The sequence below is a fragment of the Zea mays genome, chromosome 8, assembly GCF_902167145.1.
Source record: "Zea mays cultivar B73 chromosome 8, Zm-B73-REFERENCE-NAM-5.0, whole genome shotgun sequence".
Classification (NCBI taxonomy): Eukaryota; Viridiplantae; Streptophyta; class Magnoliopsida; order Poales; family Poaceae; genus Zea; species Zea mays.
The window spans coordinates 7,454,589-7,462,214 of record NC_050103.1 but is presented as its reverse complement, the minus strand read 5'-3'; positions in this window follow the sequence as shown (position 1 = coordinate 7,462,214).

Sequence of the window (7,626 nt, the reverse complement as noted above, 5' to 3'; positions counted from 1 at the left end):
AAGTTTTTGCCTATTGACAGGTTGATCAGGTAGACATGGCCGAAGAGGATGCGATCCAAAACGGCCTCTGTGCATTAAAGTTCCATCAAGTATTTATATTATCTGATCGCAAGAACCGATGACTTGCATCGAGCTGAGTCCTTACTTCGGGAACAAAAGCTCATGAGGTCAATTGTTTCTGAAGTTTTCGCTGATGCTTTTGGTTCGCCAAGCTCCACCAAAAGACAGGGGGGCATATGTTGGACACCAAAATGAGCGAACGGTCCGGCCCTTGGGCTCGGACGGTCCACGTGTCCCGAGATTAGATTAACTCGGATGTTTATCCTTATCTCGTGCGTGGTTATCCATCTAATCACATGTGAGTTTATTGGCTATCTCTTAGGAAAAGGTCCAGACCTCCTCCCCTATAAATATAAAGGGGTACGGCCGATTGAGAACCCCCGAACACATTCCAATCGAACCAATTACCTTATTTACTTTTTGAAAGGGAAATAGAGTCAAACCTTTTCCAATATGAATTTTGGTGGTTGAATTGCCCAACACAAATTATTGGACTAACTAGTTTGCTCTAGACTATGAGTTCTATAGGTGCCAAAGGTTCACAACAAACCAATACAAGTCAAAAGAAAGGGTTTAAACAAAGGGAGCAAAAGACAACTGAAGTGTGCCCTGGTCTGGCGCACCGGACTATCCGGTGCACCACCGGACAGTGTCCGGTGCACCAGGGAATCCAACTCCAAACTTTCCACCTTCGGGAATTCTGGAGCCGCTCCGCTATAATTCACCGGACTGTTCGATGTTGCACCGGACTTTCCGGTGTGCCAGCGGAGCAATGGCTACTTCGCGCCAACGGTCGTCTGCGAAGGCATTTAATGCGCTACAGTGCGCACCTGCGCGCGCAGAAGTCAGAGCAGGCGCCAGAAGACGCACCGTGACAGTCTACAGGACCTGTCCGGTGCACCACCAGACTGTCCAGTGGCCCCACAAGTCAGAGCTCCAACGGTCGAACCCTAACGGCCGGGTGACGTGGCTGGCGTACCGGATAGTGTCCGGTGGCGCACCGGACTGTCCGGTGCGCCATGCGACAACAGCCTCCACCAACGGCTACTTTGGTGGTTGGGGCTATAAATACCCCCAACCACCCACCATTCATTGCATCCAAGTTTTCAGACTTCAAACCTCATACAAGAGCTATAGCATTCAATACAAGACACAACCAAAGAGATCAAATCCTCTCCCAAGTCCGGAATCACTCCAAACAAATTAGTGACTAGAGAGAGACATTTGTGTTCTTTTGAGCTCTTGCGCTTGGATTGCTTTTCTTCTTCCTTCTTTCTTGTGCTCAACTCACTTGTAATCAAAACAAGATACACCAATTGTGTGGTGGTCCTTGTAGTGGACTTAGTGTCCCATTTGATTGAGAAGAGAAGCTCACTCGGTCTAAGTGACCGTTTGAGAGAGGGAAAGGGTTGAAAGAGACCCGGTCTTTGTGACCACCTCAACGGGGAGTAGGTTTGCAAGCACCGAACCTCGGTAAAACAAATCACCGTGTCATCCGCTCTATTTCCTTGGTTGATTTGTTTTGCGCCCTCTCTTTCGGACTCGTTTATATTTCTAACGCTAACCCCGGCTTGTAGTTGTGCTTAAGTTTATAATTTTCAGATTCCGCCTATTCACCCCCCCCCCCTCTAGGAGACTTTCAATTGGTATCAGAGTCGGTGCTTCATTAGAGCCTAACCGCTCAAAGTAATGTCGGGAGATCACGCCAAGAAGGAGATGGTGACCGGCGACAAGCCCGTTACAAGCCATGGGAAGGCTCCATCGGGAGAGTCCTGCAACAAGGGGAAGGAGAAGGAATCCCCTTCACACAAGTCGCATCGGAGTGGCGAAAAGAAAAAGAAGATGAGGAAGGTGGTCTACTACGAGACCGACTCTTCATCACCATCCACCTCCGGCTCCGACGCGCCGTCCGTAACTTCTAAGCGCCATGAGCGCAAGAAGTTTAGTAAGATTCCCCTACACTACCCTCACATTTCTAAACGTACTCCATTACTTTTCGTTCCATTAGGCAAACCACTGGTTTTTTCGGTGAAGATTATAACATGTGGAGTGACAAGATGAGGCATCATCTAACCTCACTCCACACTAGTATTTGGAACGTTGTTGAGTTTGGTGTTCAGGTACCATCCGTAGGGGATGAGGACTACGATTCGGACAAAGTTTCCCAAATCCGGCACTTCAACTCACAAGCCACCACAATACTCCTCGCCTCTCTAAGTCGAGAGGAGTATAACAAGGTGCGAGGATTGAGGAGCGCCAAAGAGATTTGGGACGTACTCAAAATGGCGCACGAAGGAGATGAGGTGACCAAGATCACCAATAGGGAGACGATTGAGGGGGAGCTCGGTCGATTCATGCTTCACCAAGGGGAGGAGCCACAAGCGATGTACAACCGGCTCAAGACCTTGGTGAACCAAGTGCGCAACCTCGGGAGCACCAAATGGGATGACCATGAGATGGTCAAGGTTATTCTAAGATCACTAGTTTTTCTTAATCCTACTCTAAGTACAATTAATTCGTGGTGATCCTAGATACAAGTTAATGTCTCCCGAGGAAGTAATAGGTAAATTTGTGAACTTTGAACTAATGATCAAAGGCTCCAAAAAGATCATCGAGCAAGGCGCATCCTCCTCCGCACCCGAAGCACAACCCGTTGCATTCAAAGCAACGGAGGAGAAGAAAGAAGATTCTACTCCAAGTAGAATCCCCATCGACGCCTCCAAGCTCGACAACGAGGAGATGGCGCTCATCATCAAGAGCTTCCGTCAAATCCTCAAACAAAGGAAGGGGAAAGATTACAAGCCCCGTTCCAAGAAGGTTTGCTACAAGTGTGGTAAGCCCGGTCATTTTATTGCAAAATGCCCATTATCTAGTGATAGTGACAGGGGCGACGACAAGAAGGGAAAGAGGAGAGAAAAGAAGAAGTACTATAAGAAGAAGGGCGGCGATGCCCATGTTTGCCGGGAGTGGGACTACGACGAGAGCTCCACTGACTCCTCATCCGACGAGGACGCCGCCAACATCACCGTCAACAAAGGGCTCCTCTTCCCCAACGTCGGCCACAAGTGCCTCATGGCAAAGGATGGCAAAAGGAAGAAGGTAAAATCCAAATCCTCCACAAAATATGCTACATCTAGTGATGAGGCCAATTCTAGTGATGATGAGGATGATTTGTTTACTCTCTTTGCCAACTTAAACATGCAACAAAAGGAAAGAATAAATGATTTGATTAGCACTATTCATGATAAGGATGAACTCTTGGATAGCCAAGAGGACTTCCTAATTAAAGAAAACAAAAAGCATGTTAAAGTTAAAAATGCTTATGCTCAGGAAGTGGAGAAAAATGAAAAATTAACTAGTGAGCTAAGCACTTGCCATGACATTGTTTCCAACCTTAGGAATGAAAATACAAAACTAATTGCTAAGGTTGAAAAGCTTGATGTGTGTGATGATTCAATTGTTAGTCTTAGAAATGATAATGCCAATTTAATTGCTAAGATTGACAAATTGAATGCCTCTCTTTCTAGCCTTAAAATTGAAAATGAAAATTAATTGCTAAGGCTAAGGATTTAGATGTTTGCAATGCTTCTATTTCCAATCTTAGAGATGAAAATAATACTTTGCATGCTAAGATTGTTGAATTAAATACTTGCAAACCCTCTACATCTTCCGTTGAGCATGTTACTATTTGCACTAGATGTAGAGATATTAATGTTGATGCTATTCATGATCACCTAGCTTTAATTAAACAACGAAATGATCACATAGCTCAACTTAATACCAAGATTAATGAGCATGACTTAGAAAATGAGAAATTTAAATTTGCTAGAAGCATGCTCTATAGTGGGAGACGCCCTGGTATTAAGGATGGCATTGGCTTCTAACAGGGAGACAATGTCAAGCTTAATGTCCCGCCTAAAAGATTGTCTAATTTTGTTAAGGGCAAGGCTCCCATGGTTCAGGATAACGAGGGTTACATTTTATACCCTGCTGGTTATCCCGAACACAAAATTAGGAGAATTCATTCTAGGAAGTCTCACTCTGGCCCTAATCATGCTTTTATGTATAAGAATGAGGCATCTAGTTCTAGGCAATCAACCCATACTAAATTGCCTAAGAAGAAAACTCCTAAAGCATCAAATGATCATAATGTTTCATTTAGAAATTTTGATGCTTCTTATGTGCTAACTAACAAATCCGGCAAGGTAGTTGCCAAGTATGTTGGGGGCAAACACAAGGGATCAAAAACTTGTGTTTGGGTACCCAAAGTTCTTGTATCTAATGTCAAAGGACCCAAAACTGTTTGGGTACCTAAAATCAAGAACTAAATTTGTTTTGTAGGTTTATGCATCCGGGGGCTCAAGTTGGATCATCGACAGCGGGTGCACAAACCATATGACTGGGGAGAAAAATATGTTCTCCTCCTACGAGAAAAACCAAGATCCCCAACGAGCTATCACATTCGGGGATGGAAATCAAGGTTTGGTCAAAGGATTGGGTAAAATTGCTATATCACCTGACCATTCCATTGCCAATGTTTTTCTTGTAGACTCATTAGATTACAACTTGCTTTCCGTTTCTCAATTATGTAAAATGGGCTACAACTGTCTTTTTACGGATACATGTGTTACTGTCTTTAGAAGAAGTGATGATTCAGTAGCTTTTAAGGGAGTATTAGAGGGTCAGCTATACTTAGTTGATTTCAATAGAGCTGAACTCGATACTTGCTTAATCGCTAAGACTAACATGGGTTGGCTCTGGCATCGCCAACTAGCCCACGTTGGAATGAAGAATCTTCACAAGCTTCTAAAGGGAGAGCAAATTTTAGGACTAACAAATGTGCATTTTGAGAAAGACAGGATTTGTAGCGCATGCCAAGCAGGGAAGCAAGTTGGTGTTCATCATCCACATAAGAACATCATGACGACTGACAGGCCACTAGAACTACTCCACATGGATTTATTCGGCCCGATAGCTTACATAAGCATCGGCGGGAGTAAGTACTGTCTTGTTATTGTGGATGATTATTCTCGCTTCACTTGGGTATTCTTCTTACAGGAAAAATCTCAAACCCAAGAGACTTTGACAAGATTCTTGAGACGGGCTCAAAATGAGTTCGGCTTGAGGATCAAGAAAATAAGAAGCGACAATGGGACGGAGTTCAAGAACACACAAATAGAGGGCTTTCTTGAGGAGGAGGGCATCAAGCATGAGTTCTCTTCTCCCTACACGCCACAACAAAATGGTGTAGTGGAGAGGAAGAATAGAACTCTATTGGACATGGCAAGGACCATGCTTGATGAGTACAAGACTTCAGATCGATTTTGGGCCGAGGCGGTCAACACCGCTTGCTACGCCATCAATCGGTTGTATCTACACCGAATCCTCAAGAAGACATCATACGAACTCCTCACCGGTAAAAAGCCCAATGTTTCATATTTTAGAGTCTTTGGTAGCAAATGCTTTATTCTTGTTAAAAGAGGTAGAAAATCTGAATTTGCTCCTAAGGCTGTAGAAGGCTTTTTACTAGGATATGATTCAAACACAAGGGCATATAGAGTCTTTAACAAGTCCACTGGACTAGTTGAAGTTTCTTGTGACATTGTGTTTGATGAGACTAACAGCTCTCAAGTAGAGCAAGTTGATCTTGATGAATTAGATGATGAAGAGGCTCAGTGCGTCGCGCTAAGGAACATGTCCATTGGGGATGTGTGTCCTAAAGAATCCGAAGAGCCCATTCAAGCACAAGATCAACCATCTTCCTCCATGCAAGCATCTCCACCAACCCAAGATGAGGATGAGGCTCGAGATGATGAAGGAGAAGATCAAGAAGATGAGCCACCTCAAGAGGAGGACAAGGATCAAGGGGGAGATGCCGATGATCAAGACAAGGAAGATGAGCAAAATCAAAGACCGCCACACCCAAGAGTCCACCAAGCAATCCAACGAGATCACCCCATGAACACCATCCTAGGAGACATTCATAAGGGGGTAACTACTCGATCTCGTGTTGCTCATTTTTGTGAACACTACTCTTTTGTTTCCTCTATTGAGCCACACAGGGTAGAGGAAGCACTTCAAGATTCGGATTGGGTGTTGGCAATGCAAGAGGAGCTCAACAATTTCAAGAGGAATGAGGAATGCCATTTAGTTCCACGTCCTAACCAAAATGTTGTAGGAACCAAGTGGGTCTTCCGCAACAAACAAGATGAGCATGGTGTGGTGACAAGGAACAAGGCACGACTTGTGGCCAAAGGGTATTCACAAGTCGAAGGTTTGGATTTCGGTGAAACCTATGCACCCGTAGCTAGGCTTGAGTAAATTCGATATTGCTTGCCTATGCTACTCACCATGACTTTAAGCTTTACCAAATAGACGTAAAGAGTGCCTTCCTCAACGGACCTATAAAGGAAGAGGTCTATGTTGAGCAACGTCCTGGCTTTGAAGATAGTGAGTATCCTAACCATGTTTACAAACTCTCTAAGGCGCTTTATGGGCTCAAGCAAGCCCCAATAGCATGGTATGAATGCCTAAGAGATTTTCTTATCACTAATGGCTTCAAAGTCGGAAAGGCCGATCCTACTTTATTCACTAAAACCATTGAGAATGATTTGTTTGTATGCCAAATTTATTTTGATGATATCATATTTGGGTCTACTAACAAATCTATCTGTGAAGAGTTTAGTACGATCATGATTCAAAAATTCGAGATGTCTATGATGGGGGAGTTGAAGTATTTCTTAGGATTTCAAGTCAAACAACTCCAATAAGGCACCTTCATTAGCCAAACAAAGTATATTCAAGATATTCTTACCAAGTTTGGAATGAAGGATGCCAAGCCCATCAAGACACCCATGGGAACCAATGGGCATCTCGACCTCGACACGGGAGGTAAATCCGTAGATCAAAAGGTATACCGGTCGATGATAGGTTCTTTACTCTATTTATGTGCATCTCGACCGGACATTATGCTTTCTGTATGCATGTGCAAGGTTCCAAGCCGACCCTAAGGAAATTCTCCTTAGGGCCGTAAAGCGAATCTTGAGATATTTAGTTCATACACCTAAGTTTGGTCTTTGGTACCCCAAGGGATCATCATTTGATTTATTAGGATATTCTGATGCTGATTGGGCAGGGTGTAAAATTAATAGGAAGAGCACATCAGGGACTTGTCAGTTTCTGGGAAGATCCATGGTGTCTTGGGCTTCAAAGAAACAAAACTCAGTAGCTCTTTCTACCGCCGAAGCCGAATATATTGCCGCAGGCCATTGTTGCGCGCAATTGCTTTGGATGAGGCAAACCCTTAGGGACTATGGCTACAAGTTTAGCAAAGTCCCTCTCCTATGTGACAATGAGTGTGCAATCCGCATGGCGGATAATCCCGTTGAACACAGCCGCACTAAGCACATAGCCATTCGGTATCACTTTCTGAGAGATCACCAACAAAAGGGGGATATCGAGATAGCCTATATAAACACCAAAGATCAATTGGCCGATATCTTTACCAAGCCTTTAGATGAGCAATCCTTTACCAAACTTAGGAATGAACTAAATATTCTTGATTCT